Source organism: Scatophagus argus, chromosome 17 (genome assembly GCF_020382885.2).
Source record: "Scatophagus argus isolate fScaArg1 chromosome 17, fScaArg1.pri, whole genome shotgun sequence".
NCBI lineage: Eukaryota > Metazoa > Chordata > Actinopteri > Scatophagidae > Scatophagus > Scatophagus argus.
In genome coordinates, this window is record NC_058509.1 from 2,397,496 (window position 1) to 2,416,896 (window position 19,401).

Below are 19,401 nucleotides of genomic sequence, written 5' to 3' on the forward strand. Positions count from 1 at the left end.
CACTCCCCTCCCTCCCTGGCAGCGCGTGGGCTTCAGCGTCTCTCTCAGAATAGCACTGCAGCATTGAAAAGAGAGAAAGAAAGAAAGAAAAAAAAGGCATTTGTTCCTGTGATTCTCACGCACACCTTTTGTTTGTGTCCTGTGTGTCTTTCTGTAACACAAAGTGCGTCAGTCAGTCCCGCTGGCTGGCGTCCATATCGACGCCGTCGCTCAGCTGTCACATCTCAGTGTGTGTGTGTGTGTGTGTGTTTATATGAACCTACTCTCCATCTCTTCCTCATTCTACATCTTCCTCCTCCGCCTCCTTCCGTCTTCACTATCCGCCTCACTCTCATTCCTCTTTTCCTCCCATCTTTCCCTCTTTAACCCCATTCTCAACCCTCTTCTCATCTGCGCTCACCCCTCCCCTCTCTCTCTGAAGCATGCTGGGAAATGTGCCAGTGCGTAAGGGCATGCAGCAGCAGCAGCAGCAGTATGGCTCTGGTTTCCTGGACTGAGGCGAGGCTGGCAGAGCCGTCACTGCGGTGAACTCTGTCTGTAAAGGTCAGTGCACTGCCCTTGGTCCTGACACACTGATGCTGCCGCCGAATAAAACTGCTTTAAAAATAAAAATCCATTAATGCAGCCTAGTTTTCTGACGATGCTGTGGACTGGGGAGTATTACAGAAGGCCCATGCATCCATTAACTGTGATCGGAGGGACACCACATAATGTTGTAATGATTTGTTTCAGCCAGAGGTGAGTAATCTGCTGTTTGGTGGGCTGAACCGTCGCTGCACAGCAGGCGCACTGAGACGAGTCATTCACTCAGATTGGGGGTGTTTGTGCTTCTTCGAGTCAAAACTTCCAACACTTCCATCTTATCAACACTAAGAGGAAACAGAATTAGAGACAGAACGATATCATCTGATGCTTTGGCCCATCTCAAGCTCAAAAGAAGTATGGATGATAAAATCTAATTTTTTTACTCCTTAATATCCACATTAGCCCCATAAATGAATTCTCAGTCAGGCTCGAGTTACAAATGAGCAGAAGTACAGTAAGAGTGAGTAATATGAATTTAAAGTGGAAATCAAAGCTCAACTGCTGCTGCTGAAGCAGCTGCTGGGGTTGAAACTAAGATTATGCAATATATAAAAGTTTTGAATGTTCTGATAAAGTCCCAACAGTGCTTGTATTTATGTAGGAGTCGTGACTTCATATTTATGTTTATTTTCTAGATATATTCTTATTTCTATTTGTATTATGATTCTTATTCTGGTTGGAACAACTGTAACAAACCCAATTTCCCCCAGGGATCAATAAAGTAGTACTGATTCTGATTGATTTTTTCCTGAAGAGACGGCACAAAAGTCAAAGACACTAAATCTAAAATAAAACAGAAAAATCAGAAATCCTCACAGCTGAAAGACGGGAGCGAGTGCATCTTTGCCACTTCTGTGTAATAAATTACTTCAGAAGAATAATCACCTGATCGTCTCAGCTTTGTTCCAAAGTTTTGTTTTGTTTGAAACACAATTTCCAAGTCGTCAAAGCGACTTCATCAGATGTCCAGCTAAGAGGCCAAAAGCAAACAGTAAGCAAATTACTACAGCAGAAGACGCTCGCGGCGGAGAAGCTGGACGTAAACTGTGATCTTCTGACGCAGCTCTAAACCTCAGCACAGATTCTGATCCCAGATCCCTGTGACACCACCCTGGGTCCTGAGAAAGCCAACACCCCCCTCACTGAGGACGACCATTTTAAAGCCGCCTTGGCTGTACATTCGGATCAGATGTCGCATCTTTTCTCAGACTGTCTCGTTCCCGTCGTAAAACCTGCAACGCTTTAACGGCAGCAACACGCGTAACAACCTGCGACAGGTGTGAACTTGGCTCCTTCACAGCCCCGTTTCATTTGTTTGAAGGATCTGATGATTGTGCACAAGAGCACGACTGCTTTTCTGTTGCTCCCGTCCAACTGGCCTACTTTCCAAAATCCATCCCAGCATAACATCCTGCCCCACTTCCTGAAGACAGACACCATTTAAAGGCCATTAGCTAACATCAAGAGACTTACTCGCAGCGTTCGGGGTGTTGTGAAGTGCAGCAAAGGAAAAATTATTTTAAAAAGTTTCAGTTTTTATAAGCCACAAAGTCAGCTCCACTGCTGTCGCTGCACACAGCATCACACACCGATTATGGCGCGTTTAACCCGAGGAACTTTCCTTTAATCTTTACGGTCAGCCCACCAGCTGACGCTGCTTCCTCCTGACAGCCTGTTCCCACCCGACAAACACAAAGTAGCACCTGATGATTTTCTACCTGCGTGAATGTTGTTTAAGGAGGAGGGAAAAGAGAGAAGATGGCAGAGACCGAGTAGGTCCCTTCATTTCCAAATCACTTTTAAAATGTCTCTCCTCGTGCTAAATAAATCACCAGGACTGAAGGTCACGGCTGGATATTTCAGTCTTTGTAACCCGAGCATCCAGGAGCTGATTGTGCTTAAATCCACAGCATGCGAGATAAAACTCTACTTACTCTGTTTAAAAAAACTGGTCCAACGAAGCCTCACAAACACAGGAAGTCCAGGTGGACTTGTTCAACATGGAGGAGCTGGAGCAGGAAGTGACCTCACACCTGAGTGACGGCAGGTTCCTCCCACAATGTGAGCTGTGACAGTCTGGTTTGAGACAACCTGTCCGACATCCTGTAAACTTCCATCTGCTATAAGGTAACTTTGTGTGTGAAATGTCTGATCGATCAGTCGAAGGTTTAATCAATACTGACGGGACGCGTGCAAAGTGTCGCGCGTAAATCTTGTAAATGGTTGCATCGTTTTCTCTGTTGATTACACCATATGCTCTCATGGTAACTGTGAAGCAGAAAGTGACAGCTACTGTAAACGAGGACACTTTGCCGCGTTAGTCCCGACGCTGCCGGCCTGTGAAACCACTTTGAATATTTCTTTCAGAAGATTATCGACTGTATAATTAGTCAATCTGATCTAAGCGTTAATTATTCCACTTCCACGGAAACAGTGGTGTCATTTTTCTCAGCGACAGCTTCAGACGCCGTAAATTAAACATAATGTTTCGCTGTCATGTACGTGGACGGGGTGGGATGTTGCCACGCTACCCCATCTGTTGAAGGTGGGTGATATGACTGTGGTGGGGGCGTCACATGGACCACCCACAGAGCTGCGCCTCCCTCACAGCCAACTGGAAGGTGTCGGCCCAGCGAGGAGCCTCTTCAGCTCTGGCGGCCGGCGCCAGTCGTCCGGCAGCTCCAGACCCGAGTGCTGTGACTAACCGCTCGGTAAATAACTTCAGTTTGAACAGTCATACTTGGTGGCTGCTGCGCTCTGCCGAAGCAAGCGGTGACACTGGCAAGCCGAATCGACAAAACAAGTCAACAAACAATCTTTGTAACAACAATCGCTGCTGCCAAGTGTGTTCCCAAGGAAAAAAAAACAGACAAGAACTGTTGTGGGAAGACACCAGATTAAGTTCTTACATGAACGTCATTCAGAGGCCACACTGTGTGTGCCAGGCAATGTGACTGTCAGGGTTAAGTAAGCAATCACTGATTCAATCAGGAGCAGCACTCAGCTGTCAGTCATGACTCCTACAGAGTGAGACATCGTCTTTCTGTTCCGTTTCAGGAAACACGTTCATTAATTTCAGCTTAGAAATTTAATTTATTTGTCCCAGAGCTTCCATTCAGCAGGCTGCAGCTCTTACTTCTACGTGTCAGATACATAATCAATCGAATCAATCGACTTGTTATCAGCAGATAGTCAATATTCAGGACTCAGATGGGAAAATGAAAACCAGACCAGGACATCACGAGCTCTTGCCGTCATTCTCAGTTTAATTATGAAGAGATCTTGACTCAGACACTTTGTTTGCAATGTGAGTAAATGTCCATCAATAGGAGATTCTATTGTCAAACCACCACCGCCTTATCAGGATTTATTTCAGTGGAGAAAATCACAGAGAGCAAAGTGTCAGATTAAAACAAGGTGCACACACTTTGCAACTGCGAGGGATCTGAAAATAAAAACTCGGTTTTCCATTCAGTAGTGAGGTCATCTAAAAATACAAACAAGACCAGAGTCACTTCATTTCCAAACCCCAAAATCCTCAAAGTGTGAACAATAGACGTGTTCTACTTTGCCTGTGACGGCCTTTAAAAGGCTTCCGGTGCTGCCATGCGCACTCTGAATGTGCTCCAGTGGAACCGTCCACACTCCCCACTGACTCGGGAACAGCCAGCACCGAGCCCAACCAGGTCAGCCACGTGTCACCTTCCAAAGTGAAACTTTCAATTAAAACGTCTGCTAGATGACAAAATGGGCCACTCCACAATCAGACATTTAACTCTTAAAAAAAAAGGCACTTAGTTTGGAATAGCTAATGTTGGACATATCACATCAATGTTTAAAGAAACACTCCGTCTAACAGAAAGCAGGTGTTGAATCACAACACCCGTAACGAGACCCGGCACATCAGCGGAGGAGGTCCGCCAAGACGAGTCACCGTACAGTACAAGCACAACGCCGCTCGGTCCTGAAGGTTTGCTGCGTGCTGACAATCCCGTCAGCCATTTGTACCCACGTCCCCACCGGTGACGTCAGCACCTGAGACTCTCCGACGCCCGGGGGTGCAGTCAAGCCCGTTTGTGTATGTACGCCGCCCATTTCCAGCTCGTTCTCCGGTGGACACTGAAAGCCTGTCCGCCACCTATCAGATTAATCACCGCTGACTCATAGAAAAACAACCATGATGGATGGCGGAGCTGCAGACAATCCACCTCCTCCGCCGCACGGGGGGGATGAACGCACCGGGCCCGGCAACCGCCAAGTCGGCCATCGCGCTACAAGGGACAGTGGCTTCAAATCATCCACCGCGCTGCCTTTGAAACCTGTCAGCTGGGGTAAACATGGCCCAGAGGAAACACCACAGTGCCTGACACTTGGCTGGAATCTGAAGCACCGACCTCTGATGCTCTGACACTGTTACATCATCCACCTGTGAAGTCATCCACCTGCTGTGCCCACTCCTTCCTCGGCCGCTTCCACTTCAGTCAGTGGTTCCCTGCGTTTCCCAGAATGCCTTTCAACAGCCCCCAGAGAGTGGGCGTGAACTTGTTGATATCACTCAAAGGTGGGCGCACACGGGCATGCAAACAGCTTCAAAGTGCGATCATTCAGCTGCAGGGGCATACGGATGTATAAACGCGGTGATGTCCTTTACTCACACACACACGCACACGCACACACACACACACACACACACAGCGCGTCCTGTGGCTGCACTGCAGTCTGCTGTGGATCGACAGAGCGCTCACTCCTCCTCCTCTGCACAGGATGTTTACCCTCACGTTCATGTTAAAGCGCTGGCGTGAACGAGCTGCGCTCAGGAGAAGCTTCTGCGCTTTGATTTCAAGGAGGCGACATGAGGATTTATTTGATTAGTTAACAACTTGATGAGGAAATTCAATCAACAGTAATCCTGGCAATCGATTAAGTCATTTATCCAAATTTATCCTCCTCGAATGTGAGGATCTGCTGCTTTTTTGCTGCTGAAAATTAAAAGACTTGAGCTCTGGCAAGCTGGGATGACAATTTTTCAGAAATGCTGGACATCCTACCAACGAAACAATTAATCAGAAGCATAACTGCTTCAATAATCAATAATGAAAATAATCATTTTGCGCATTTCTGCTTAGTTTAATCTCATAATGAATTTAATATTTTTACATTTGTAATAAGCAAGACTTGGGCTCAAGGAAATTGTGATGGAAATTTTTCACTTTTTCTGACACTTTATACACAATGAACTGATTAACTGCAAAAATAATCAAAAGTTTAATTAATTACGAAAACAACCTTTTTGATCCATCAAAATATAAATTAACAGCAAGTTGTGTTGATTATGAGTAAACTGTTTACTGCTTCTTCACGTCAGCCTCTCCTTTTCACAGGACACACTGAACATCTGGGTTTGCTCCAGTGTGAGGACTTCACTTCAGGCTCAAACTGTGAGGCCATCTTCCTCCATTCCTCACATGTCACCACTCCAAACTAATCAGATGAATCAATAAAGAAAATGATCATTTGTGGACTCCTGCTTTGATCACCTAAACACTGGCTGCTAGCAAGCTTCAGATCCTGCATTATCATCGTTTACTTACAGTAACGCAGCAATCAAATAACACACATTTTATACATGCAGATGTGGTGCCAGGAGCTTTTTTCCAGACTTAAAATGTTCCGGGCTGAATCTAAACGTCACTCGTCAAGTTTCGCTTAGTCACTTTGCTGCAAGTGAAGCATCGTCATCATCACACAAGATTTTTCATGTGGCCAAACAGGCCCACTCGAAGCGTGTCAGTTCTGGAGGACGGGAAGCACTTCTCTAATGTACCCTCACTTTAGTAACCCGGTGAGGCAGGTGTAGGTGTGTGCAGCTCCAACAATCCTGGTTAAAAACCACATCCATGGCCCTGCAACCATATGCAAGGTGATATCATCCACAAACACGCACCTACACACACTCCTACACACATGCATGCCCAAACACACACACAGACACACACACAGTAAGTTAGGTAAGGCTAACACCACCTGTGAGCCCAACAGGCAGCAGTGCAGAGGGGAGCAGTTAGTTTGCAGTGTTCCTGCATTAGCATGATGCATTAGGATTCATGAGGCAATTACGCTCATGTTGGAGTCAGTCATGGCACTCGTGTGTGTGCGCGCGAGAGTGTGTGTGTTTCTTTTTCATCCTGACTCTAATGTAACACACACAAACTCTCTCATCACACATGCATTCAAAAGCACACATTTATTCCTTTTCTCTAAGCTGCAAGGTGAGTCCACACGAGGAAGCTGCTGCTGCATTCAGGGCATCACAGCGAGGCACAAAATGGGAGGGTTTTGTTGTATTGTGCCGAGGCGTTACTGTATCGTGTGTGTTTGTGTGTGTGTGTGTGTGTGTGTGTGTGTGCATGGCAGCGGACAGACAGAGAGACAACAGCCTCATGATAAAAAAACCTGTTCGTCTGTCTAACACACTGCAGCGCCACAACACCGACAAAATGAAGGCAGCCAAATACCTGTTTTCTGTCAGCCGGGGGCTCCACGCTGAGGATGCTGATCCTGTAGATGCGGCACCCGTCACCATTTTCATTTTCCCCCTTTGAAGAAACGGAGAAGAAAGCAGTGCCTCAAATGAATGGAGCTAAAATGCGGTGCAGATAACTGATTTTTTTTTCCCCCTCAATAAATCAATGGAGGCTCAACAATAAAGCGCAAACATCGCAGTGCCACACATGCGCCCTTGCAGTGAAAATGTGGCATCATCGACACCTTTAAGTTAACACAATCTGACATGAAAAAGCTGAAGCGGACTGAAGGCGTTGTGATGTAAACTGTCACAGAGCGCGTTTCCTCCAGATGTTAGCGGCGTTGAAGTTACGCAGGGTTAAATACACGACAAGCCACTTCAATTCACATTACGTCTCCTACACAAGCAGCGCTCAGTGGGATCCGGTCATCGTTTTACCTGCTTTCTTCTTCGCCGTCTTCGCTGGGATCCTAATGTGATTCCTGGACTGTTAAAGAAAACGTGTCACCTACATTTTTCATTGTAATTCCCAGGTCTGGAAGTGGAAACTGAACAGCCGCAGTGAAGCCTCGCTCTCCGTTTTTCCCCTCCAGTACAAAAAAATGAACACAACGAAAGCGTATAAAATCAGCGAGAGGACGCGTTCAAATTCATCTGTGAGTGTCTGGTCACGTTAGTTCAGTGTGGTCTCTGCGGTGAATGGCTGGACGCTCTCGCCGCGATGCTCACAGGCTCCACGTACGACGCTGGCGTTCCTCCCTCTGCCTCTCCACGAGAAACTGCTCTCTCACAGGTCCGCTGTGATCCGCCGCCAACTCATTGATTGGACAATACGGCACTTGTTCACGATTGCATTCCTCAAGTACTGGAAATGACCAACCAATCGGGGAGAGGATAGTTTTAATCACCAGCTCTGATTGGCTGAGTCGGGTTCGAAACCCGTTGGTAAATTCCCGATACACGCGCGCCTGTGCCTGCTTACAGTTAATGTAAATATTAATGCGCTGGCCCTTAATGTAGCTACATATTAATGCGCTGACCGGAGATGATTAGTCATCCGTGTTAGCAAGGAGCATTATTACTGTACAGAAACATGACATTGAGTCAAATGTTTGTTTACATTTACCTGAAGATACATTTTTTATGTTATTGTTGTCGTTAATCAGACACCAAACCCATTTGCTTTCACAGCACTTGCAGTCTATGCTAACGTTTGGTTGTTCGGCTGCACAGCTAAAATGCTAATTTCGCAAGCTTCGGCCGGTCCTTGTGTATAATCTTGGTTTTAGCATCGCCCTTGTGATCTTTTTTCTACCAGCCTTCTAGCTATTTAGCATGCGAGGGAGACTGCATTTAGTAACGGAGCTATCAGACAAGTTTAACATCAGGTAGCTAACAACTAACAGCTGGCTAATGGTATATAAACTGTTAGCATCCAACAGCCTAGCATAAGCTTTTCAAGTGAGGTTTTCCATTTGTTGGAATATCTCATATGCTATCCGCTCACCCATTACAGCACATGAGAATGACATGTTTGTGTTGCTCACCACACTCAACAGCACAGCCTTTATAGGAATAACGTCCTGCTTTCTTTGGATGAGCCCAGAATTCATCGGAACTACTTTCTACTACAGAAAGAGCTGCTGTGAAAAGCGGATTCTTACAGGGGACACTGTTTGTGGCGCGGTGCTGGTCAAAGTTCACATGTAATTTGCTGCGACCACCGCAAATTAAATTTCATTCACCTCCTTTGTATTGTAACCCACGACTATCTGCATGACTAGGAAGCAGAGGTAATTGAAAAAACATGTCCATTTTTTATTTATTTATTGTTTTTTTTTTAATCACTACAACTTACGAGTGTGGTTTATTTTATCATTTTGGTTTCCCAGGCCTGCCACTCCCCATTGTAATGTGTAATCATCCATTATGGTAATTGAATTCACAAGATTAATACCAGACTAATAAAAGGTCTGGTATTAATCTCATGAACTCTCTTCTGTGAATAAAAAGGAGTTTAATATGAGTTTAGGTGGGGTTGCCCTCCCCTTCCTCCCTGCTTGGAGCTGTTCAATGGCTGCTTGATGAATGGGAGGAAGGAGGGAGGATGGAGGATGCAGAAGCACCAAGCGATAATGCGGTGTCATCAGTTACCTTGACAACCACAGCCTGTACATCTGATGTGTTAATTATGAATTTTGCCAGGAAATTAGCAGAGGCTTGTTCCCTGCTCTTGGCCCAGCCTCTGTAGCTCAGGCATTTTGCCTCCATCACTCACTGTTTACTTCAACAACAAGAGAGAAAAAATAATATGCAAATCTCTCCAGCACGCTGCTTCAAGCCCTGGCTTATGTTGCTTGGCAATGCAAAGGTAGTCCTCATGCAAAAGCTACGGGCAGGCATCATCTTCAGCCCGCAAAAGCGACGTTAGCGACGGTTTGGACGACACGTTAACCACAAGCGTAACCAGCAAGGATTATTTCAGACGTTTGCTCCATTTTGGTTCATTTGATGGAAAATGGCCAGGAAATAGATGTAAAATCCTGAACCAAAGACACGCTGAGTGGTCACATGTTAGCAGCAGAAGGCCTGTTGGTTTGGTAACGTGCACACAAGCTCGTCAGTGGAAAACAACGGATCAAATGAGGGACCTCACAGGTCAGCAGGCAGTAAATAAAGCAGAGTGTTTTATGCCAGCGTCTGTCAGCCTTCCAGCCTCTTTAGCATCCAGTACTTGATTGGACAAGTGCTGGTCTAATTAGAGGCCAAAGCCCTCTAATATAAATGAAATAAATCACATTTATTGTCTGAGAATCTAATGCACCCAATCATCACATATTTTCCAGCATTTTGATGGCGTGACTTTGTGTTGCATCATGACAGTCGGTGCTCACCCTCTGTGAGGTTGTCCTCTTTATTATACCACAAAGGTTCCTCTGTGGCGAACAGGGAAGTGGATTCACTTTGAGCATTTTATTTATTCATGCAAATGAATTCTTTATTTAAAGGCATAATGTATCCCAGAGCTTCTTTTGCAGTTGAATGAGTCCAGCCAAGAATGTAGCAAGGAAGCACTGTGATACTGCCGAGTGCTAATTTACATGCAACTCATTTTATCAGAATGATCAGCTGGGAGAATTTCACTTTCTGAGAATCATTTAATCGTTTTTGACAATACAAGTTAATGCAGTTAAGAATTATTATCTGAGGAGGCTACTTGCTCGCATCATTTTCTCCAGAGTTATAGAATCGAATATAAACCTCCACATCCCCCCAAAGAGGACAGAAAAAGACACGACCTCAGTGTCCTCGGTGGCTGCTGCTGTTAACCTGAATGCTTGTGAGTCTTAGCATGACTATCATAAGCTGTGATGGATATTTTACTCCAAGTCTGTAGGTTTAAGTGGAAAGAGCGGCTCTGACCCGAGTTCAGCACAAACACTGTGGAGGAACCGCAGATGGAGAAGCTACATGTTGGTGGAAACAGCCAGAAGAAGTTGGCACACATCCACCCAGCTGTTCCCTCACCAAAGGCAGCTCTGGTGACCCTTCACTGCACGATGCACGTATGACAGCACGCAGTAAAAATACAAGGCAGGGGTATTCTGACAGGACTGCAGCGATGGTGTTTATCTTTCCTGCCGTGAATTTTCATAACAAAAGCTTGAAGAATCAATAGATCAATACCTTCACTAAACTTCCAATCGATGCACTGCTGGAGATCAGTCCTGTGCTGCACACCGAATCCAACATGTGTGGGGTTTCAGTGTGTGAGTGTGTGTGTGTGTGTGTGTTCAGCTTCACGTCTCGCTGTTTAAAACATTCGCTTGAAAACCACCTCGACAGATTTGGTTTCAATTGACAGCATTAATCATTTATGGAATTCATGAATAGCTAATGCCGAGGCGTTCACTGGTCACATCCTTTAAAGGGAATCTCTTTTCATCCGTCGATCGCATCGAAACAAACCGCAATGTGGCTGGAAACATTAAACTTAGAAACACAAAATCTTTAGAGGTCAGCTGAGCCCAAAACATTTGGAGTCAGTTTGCCTCCCAGAGGGGATGAAACGACTCGGCTGTCAGACAGAAACGTACACTTAATCCATTAGGCCACCTTAGAGGGTAAAAACGATGCTCGGGTTCTCAGTGTCATCACCACAAAACGCTCGGCGTTCGAGCAGGTCGTCAAATTATTCAGCGCTGAGCACATTTATTTATCAGTGTGTTCAGCTTGTCGGAGAGCTTAGAGTTTTATAGAAAACACAGCAACGGGGTGAGCTTCAGTTTGTGGATCATCATCACTACCGAAGTGAGGTTGGAAAAGACGTTTCTGTGAGCTCTGGAGGAAAATGCAACAACAGGAAGCTGAAAAAGAGGCAGAAAAAAGAGCCGAGAGAGAATTTTTTATTTTTTTCAAGAGCAAAATTAGAGCATGTGGAGGAGGCAGATATGGCCGAGCAGATATGATTCAGAGGGGGCAGCGTGATGTGAGGTGCTTCTCGAAGAAATGAACCTTTAATGATCCCCTTGGGGATTCAGTGCGACCGTCAGCAGAGGATGAGGAGGGACTCCACTGTTCTGATTAGAGGAGGAAGGTCAGACTCTCGGCTCTCACGCGGCCGACCACACGGCGTTAGTGGACACCTGATTTGTCGTCTCTGGCCTCTCCCGACCCCCACCGCCGCCGCCTCCCCCACTCTCTCCTCTGGACAGGAAGCCAGGAAATATTCCCCCGGAGGATTTCTGCTCTCAACATGGCTGCTGTCGGTGAGTGTGGGAGAAAGAGCGCCGTCGTCTGCCGACACGAGGATGTGATGCAGACAGTGTGAGGCACATATCAGACATTTTGTTGGCTGAGCAAGAGCTGAAATTCTATGTTTACCAAGGAGTTTTTACCAAATCTCTGGTTTAAGGCGGACTGGCCTTTCTCAGCAGGTTATTACGAGGTTGATAACAACATCCTGATCGAGTTTATGGAAAATCCAGATGAGAAGACTAGAAAAAGTAGTTGTGCAAATTTTATGGGAAATACTTTTGTTCACCTTCTCGCTCCCAGAGGAATCTGAGAATCTGCCTCCAGTGATGTAACTTGAGTCGTGGTCAGTTGTACCTGAAGAGTGTGCAAATCTGGGTAGGAAAAATCTTTATATCTTTAGGTCTTTAGAATTGAGTTATTGGTGTTGATATTGGATATACAGTACATAGACAAAAGTATTGGGCCACCTGATCTTCACACCAACAGGCACTTTAATGAGATCTCATTCAAAACACTTTGCAGCTCTAACAGCTTCCACTCTTCTGTGAAGGCTTTCCACAACATGTTGGAGTGTTTCTGTGGGAATTTGTGCCCATTCATGCAGTAGAGCATTTGTGAGGTCACACACTGATGTTGGACCAAAAGGCCTGGCTCACAATCTCCGTTCCAGTTCATCCCAAAGGTGTTGGATGGGGTTGAGGTCAGGGCTCTGTGTGGGCCAGTCAAGTTCTTCCACACCAAACTCATCCAACCATGTCTTTATGGAGCTTTGCTTTGTGCACTGGGGCACAGTCATGCTGGAATAGAAAAGGGCCTTCAACAAACTGTTGCCACAAAGTTGGAAGCATAGCATTGTCCAAAATGTCTTGGTGTGCTGAAGCATTAAGATTTCCCTTCACTGGAAGTCAGGGGCCGAGTCCAAACCCTGAGAAACAGTATCTTTGTACATTTGTTTATTAGTCAAATCTTCCTGGGGAAATTGAGATAAATAAAATGGACACCCTCTTTCATAATTCTGTTTCTCCCATACAGCAAAAGAAAACCTTTAATTTGCTAACAATTTGTATCCACTATTAAAACCTTGAGGAGTTTATTAGATGTTTTTCAAAACCGTCAAAACAAAACAAGGTCTTCAGATGACTCAACCTGCTGTTTTTCTTTCTTTTTGTTTGTTTGTGTTTTTTTTTACCTTTTCATTTTGTCTGAGCAGGTGGATCTCTTTTATGCTCAAAATAGAACAAACCAGATGGACGCGTTTGCAGGATTAATCGAGACAGTAAATGAGTTGTGTTTGGTCCTGCTCGGGCGTCAGAGGACTGAGGACCGTGGGACAGCTTGTCTCTCTCCTCTGCCGTCCTGCTCTGATGTGATGTTCTCACTGAGTCATAGTTTAGTTTGCCCTGCAGGCCTCCAATCAGAGTCCAGAGACCGAGAGATCGGAGAGCGCAGACTGACTCCAGACCCGCGTGGCACTTCTGTCCCACCTCCGTCTCCACTGGACTGCGCCGCCTTGCGAAGCTCAGGCTGCGTTAAGACTTTGTGTAACGTCTCTCAGAGAGGATGCTCGGGGAGCGTTCACAGCAAGCAGCTGAGCAGAGCCTGCGGCGGTTCAGTTCTGCGATAGCCGGGAAACTTTCTCAGGGCCTTTTTCTGATGTCTGTCCGAGCACCAGCACCTCCAAGCCTCATCCCGAAACATGTATGAACGGATAAGCATCAAGACGGCAGAATGTAGGTCAAAGCAAAGATGGCGACCGCTTGAGCGCTAGCACGCTGTAAGGTAGGCAGGCTATGGAGCCTGAGAGAAACGTTCTCAAAAATTGGGACATTTGGAGCATGTGGCTTTCATGACAATGTGTGATCGCCTGTTTTCCCGTTTGCAGACGCAGAGCAGGTTGGACTGAATGTCCGAGTCCGTTTGTCCATGAGCTTTATAAGGCGTAAAAGGAAGGAGGAAGAAAATGAGATATTTGTTTCCTCTTGTTTTCTCCTCTTTTCCCCATCGTCTTCAGCCTTTACATCACTTCCTCCAGGGCAGGAGGGGGTGAAGGGGGTGCGTTTGGCGCTGCAGTCGGCGCAGAGCTGCTCTCAGTGGTGGACCTGCCAGACCTCAGTACAGTCAACAGACAGGGATGAGTCAAAGTGTCCTCTGGCCAGCAGAGAGTGCGTCACTCATGCACATGAGCAAACACATGGACGCGCGCACACACACACACACACACACACACACACGCAGGCATGTACAAATCACATGCAAAGGTTCCAGTGCTGCAGCCCATTGAAAGCCCCACATCTCCAAAATGTCAGCATGTGTGAAACCGAAATGCTGCTCCGTTTTCCACACAAGCTTTGTCAAAGTTTTATGTTTTTGGGACACATTTTCCTCAAGAGCAGCAAATAAACTGAGTCACTTCTAAGAACAAAACCTTCTTTTTTCTTTTTCCTGGAATGTTTCAAAATTTATCCACCAGGCTTTTAAACCTGAGCTGCCATAGCTGCTGTTCTGAACACACTGACCTTATGGCCAGTACGACAAAAGTTGACAGGAAATTGTTTCGTGAGCTCATCGAACACGACATACATGATGTGTGGGGACAACCGAGCAGCTCTGTGAGTCCGCACTCAGGGACCGAACGTCAACGTGCTCCTAAACACAACGCAAATATGTTGAAGCTCAGAAGGTACAACGTTTCAAAGGATTAAAGGGTTGATAACCATGAACGTCAGCAACAAATACCCTGGCAACAGATGTCAAGAGGTTTCGCTCCAACGCAATGTCGACCTGATGGTGGCCAACACAGTCGCCAGAGTAAACGTTCTGCAGAACCGCAGACGTGTTGAAACCACACGTTTGTGGTTTGCAGAAATGCACAAAGCCAACGTTTCGTCCGGTCATCTCAGCTGTGGTGGCAGCAGGAGGAAGGTCAGGGAGCCACGAGAGTGGGATTCGTCCTCTGGTGAGCAGGAATCAATAACTCTGGTGATGTCAGCGCGGTCTTGGCGGAGTTTGGAAGACGAGGACGTTTACCAGTCTTATAGAAACACAAACGCATCGCTGGATGTTGACTGATGCTGGAGACTGAAGTCTGGATGTCGTTATGACGCTACGACTTCAAAACGATTAGTTAAGCGACGTGTGGCTGCATACAGCAGCTCAGTCAAACACACATAAACAAACTTACTGCATGTCGTCTTCTTACACACACACACACACATATACACACATATACACACTTATCACCCCCCCCCTCCCCCCAAAAAAAAGAAAAGAAAAAAGAAAAACATCTGCAGGCGATGGCCCGGGTTAAGTCGTGTTATTATGATGTGGCCTACATGCAGCCAGTCATCCAAGAAAAAGAGGGAGAGCGGGAGTCTCTGCAGCCGTCACACTGCCAAACAGCAGAACAACACGGCCATATGGCGGCACATCTCCATATGTCGCTCCGCGGTTTACACGAGGTAAAACTGAGCGAGGAGTAAACAAGCGTCGCTCGGGCGCACGCACATGAAAGCAGCCGGGGTGTCGGTAAGTGGGGCGGTGGTAGCCAGAGGGGTGAGGGGAGGGATGATGAAGGCGGTGTGTGTGTGTGTGTGTGTGAGTGTGTGTTCGAGGCAACACATACCACCGAGGTGCCCTTTAGCAACCCTTCAGCTAACACCTGGTAGCCGTGAAGAGAAGGAGCTGCTCAGTGGGAGGCAGAGGAAGCTGCTGTGCGTTCGTGGCAGGTGTGAACGGTGCGTAACGGTGTGAACAGTGACATCATGTGATGTGTGTGCGTCCACAGGTGCGTTCATGACACACCGTAATGCAGTTCTAAGCATCTGAAGTCGTCATCATTATTGCATTTTACCTTATTGTCTAACTGCATTAACAAACATTCACACCTGCTCTGCGTTAAGGTGTGCTGTAAACCATTTATTAAACATTAACTTGCTGACTACAAATGCTAAGTTAGCAGGTTACAGTAAAGTGCAATGGTTATTTATTTATAAACTTATTGGTGTTTCCTGTCTGAGATGTCATTTTAAAGGGACAGTTCACCCCAAAACAAAACTTTATATGGTTTTCCTCAAACATTTAGCCAATTAATCTATTCTAGTAGTTTGACAAAAAAAGATAAGAACTTTAAATACTCAGTATTTTGATAATTGATTAATCAATCAATCAGTGAGTCAAAATTTACTTAAACAAGCGTGTTTCTTTGGTGGTTTTGAAATACTAAATGAAGTGGATTTGAGCACATTTACTCAAGTACCGAGTTTGAGTACAATTTTGAGGTACTTTAATATTTCTGCAACTTTGCAGATTCGGATTGGCAATGAAAAGTTATCATGATGATATGATAAGTTATCATATATATTACTATAGATTCAGTTAAAGCACATTTCATTGGTACACATGAACACAATAAGAGTCTAAAGTATTATAAAGTGTGAAATGTGTACTTTTACTTTTGTTGAAGTAAAAGGCCTGAATACTCCTTACTTCTGCTTTAATTATGTAAACGTTTATTGGAAATGGGGGCCTGAATTTTATAAAGAAAACAATAAGTAAAAAATGAGTGTCACATTACTAATTCATTACATGGGGCTTTAATGCTGTAGCAGGTGCAGGTGAATAATTCATAAAGTTATCATGTGTTCTTATGGAAAAAGTGAAAAAAGTGACATTTCACTTGCACAATATTCAAGCACATCTAAATAACACTAATGGACGTTCACAGCTACTTTGCACCTCTGCAGAAACGGACAGCAGAAGAACCTGAACGGCAGCCTGGGATCCCAGCAGACCTCGGGCTAATGGTTTTCCCTGAGAACCCGACAAGCGGTGGCTTCATTAAAGCTTTATCGTTCCATACAGAAGCACTTCCTGCAGCCCCAGCCAACCCCCTGCCTGTAACGTCCACGCTGTTGAGCAGGAGAGCGACGGCTGGGGGTTTCAGGTTCACCTGTCAGGAACACCTGAGCGGTTCGATCACAAAGCACCACACGGCCACAGTTTTCTGAAAAGTAATTCTTTTATTAATATTTTACAATCCTTTATTCATGGTTATGTCATTATTTACTTTTTCAGCGCCACTTTGCAAGTGTCATTATTCCATGCTGTCTGACGACAACAACGACAAACAAACAAACAAACAAAAAAAATTATAAAAAAAAAAGGAGAGGTTTGAAGAATGCGAGTCTTTACAACACTTTCGTCAAGGGGGCAGAGAGACTTTCACATTTTGGCTCTCGGATTGACCTCTCATCCCTTCCTCTTGTCAAAAATAAAACGTAAACAAAAGGTTAAAAGCAGGACTCAGTCAGTCAGTCGGGTGAATACGTGTCGAGCTGTCTGTCTGTTTGGCTATAAAAACACCCTGCACTCGCGTTGACAAGTTACTCACTTCTCCTCAGGGTTTTAAAATGCTTTCCCCATCTTTGAAACAAGAAAAAAAATACAATCTACTACAATTAATCCAACAAATACAAAATATAAAGATGGTCTCTCTTCCAGGCGCTGCTCCAAACATTGGAGGACAATATTTTAAAAAAGCCTTTGTGAAATGGAAAGGGCCACTGGCAGGTAAAGAGAGGATAAAACGCTCGCGAGCTGCCCACATGACTGGTAAAAATGAATTTTGGTACGAATCTGTCGAGGAAGATTATTTAGTTGTGTTGTGCTGTGGCGACGGGAGCTGCTGGCGGATACATTTCCTCATATAATGATCTATCAAATACTTCCTGAGAAATAAAGGAAATTTCTACCTGACATGAAGAGAGGAGGGGAGGAGGTGGCAGGAAGAGGAAAGTGAACAGAAAGTGTTCGGGTTATAAAAACAAACAAATGAAAGGAAAAAAACTAAGCTGCTTCGTGTTGGCGGCAGAGCTCAGGATGCAGGCTGCGGGAAAAGCTAAAACCACGACATGTTGGTAGTAAGAACCAGGCAGCAAGTGTGTGTGTGCGCGCGTGTGTGTGTGTGTGTGTGCGCGTGTGTGTGTGTTTACTGTGGGCCCAGTCGGCTCATTCGAACCCTTCAGTGTGTAAACATGGAGCAGAGAGCTGGAGGACAGAGGAGATGTGGGCAGCAGTGCTGGTGTTGCTCAGTTTGTGCTCTTCAGCACAAAGAGAGAAGAGGAGGAGGAGGAGGAGGAAGAGAGAGGAGGGAGGGAGGGAGGCTGGTGGGAGACTAACAAACTGTCCATCCAGCTGCTGGTAGCATCCAACACCCACAGTGTTTTATGCATTTAATGATGAGTTCACCAAAAAGACATTTTCTCGCTTCCTGTGATGTCTGCTCGTGCTCGTCTCTTCGGTTTTATTTGTCCAGCTTTGAGGTACAACAGATTTAAACAGATTTTCCTCTCGCCCTAAATGTGAATCTACAGCCAACACCTAGTTAGCTTAGCTTAGCATAAAGATTGGAAATCTATCGGGATAGAATAAAAGAGTTAAAAAATCAATTTATGCGTGGGACAAGTTTTGGACATGAGGTTACCAGACAACCAACCAAGAATTAGTCTGGGACATCACCTCCGTCAAACCTGTACGGTTTCTACAGTCTAACAGTACAACAACGTGCTAATCCCTGAAGCTAATTTTGTTACCTGTCGGAGAGAGTCGGGCTAGCTGGTTCCCTGTTTCCACATTTTATGCTAAGCTAAGCTAACAGGCTGCCGGCTGGAGCATCGCAGTGACCGTGATTTTCTCATCCGACTCGTTTAGCAAGACAACAATCACTCGCTCCATTTTTGACTCTGAATTGACATACAAAATAATGTCTTGTGGACTTGTGGATCCAAAGCGAGCCATCCACAGAGCTGCACTCAGCTGGCTGCCTTCCCGTCGGGGGCGTTTGGGGGAACTCTTCGTATGCCAGTCGCATCAACACAGTGGAGGCAAACGAAGTTCAGTTTGAAGAATGACTTTTAAAGAATCTAACAGCAACATGATTCACAGACATCATCGGGAACATTTTTCATGTTAAAGTAGATCCAGTGAAAAAGGCTTCAAAACCGAAACCTGTGGGTTATAAAAATACAAATAGTACAAATAAAATTCCATTTACCTCCATTGTGTTGGAGGCAGAAATGTCAAACACCTCAAAACATCAGCAAATAAAACCAAAACGTATGAGCAGACACCATAAGAGAAGAATGAGGAAAGTATGTTTGTGTGTGTGTAATTTGGGTGAACTGAACCTTTAAGGCCAAACAAAGAACTTGAAGTATACTCTGATTTTCCCAAGTGATGATCCCTTTCCAAGACAAACTGTGATGTAACTCTGCCCACCAGGTAAATAAGGCCGTTACTACCAACACCTCACGGGCTGCGCCGTCACACTCCTCCGCCGTGGCGGGATGAGAGTGGGCAGGGCAGGATATTTTTAGGCCACAAGCGGCTGGCGGATTCACAAAATGAACCAGCGGCTTTCAGCACTTCAGGACCTCTGAAAGACAGGTAAGTGCGAGGGAGGCCTGAGGCGCCACCTGCGACCGCCGTCGGTGTTACGGCAGTGAGGTCAGGCAGGTTCACTGGCAGCTGAGCTG

The 19,401-nt window shown here is 45.6% G+C and overlaps 1 protein-coding gene across 4 annotated transcripts in view; it reads right to left on the bottom strand.

Annotated features, from left to right (window-relative positions):
• LOC124074260 (protein shisa-6-like) overlaps window positions 1–8,793 on the bottom strand; it is a 28,125-nt gene extending 19,332 nt beyond the window's left edge. For 2 of the 4 annotated variants that reach the window (XM_046416957.1, XM_046416954.1), the window contains exons 1-2: window positions 7,550–7,957; window positions 7,101–7,181 (exon numbers count right to left, since the gene is read on the bottom strand). The gene's annotated coding sequence lies outside the window, so the exon portion shown is untranslated. Of the gene's footprint in view, window positions 1–7,100; window positions 7,182–7,549; window positions 7,977–8,658 lie in introns of those variants that run through there. The other 2 variants (XM_046416955.1, XM_046416956.1) reach the window with 2 other exon arrangements.
• Between the last annotated feature and the right edge of the window lie 10,608 nt (window positions 8,794–19,401).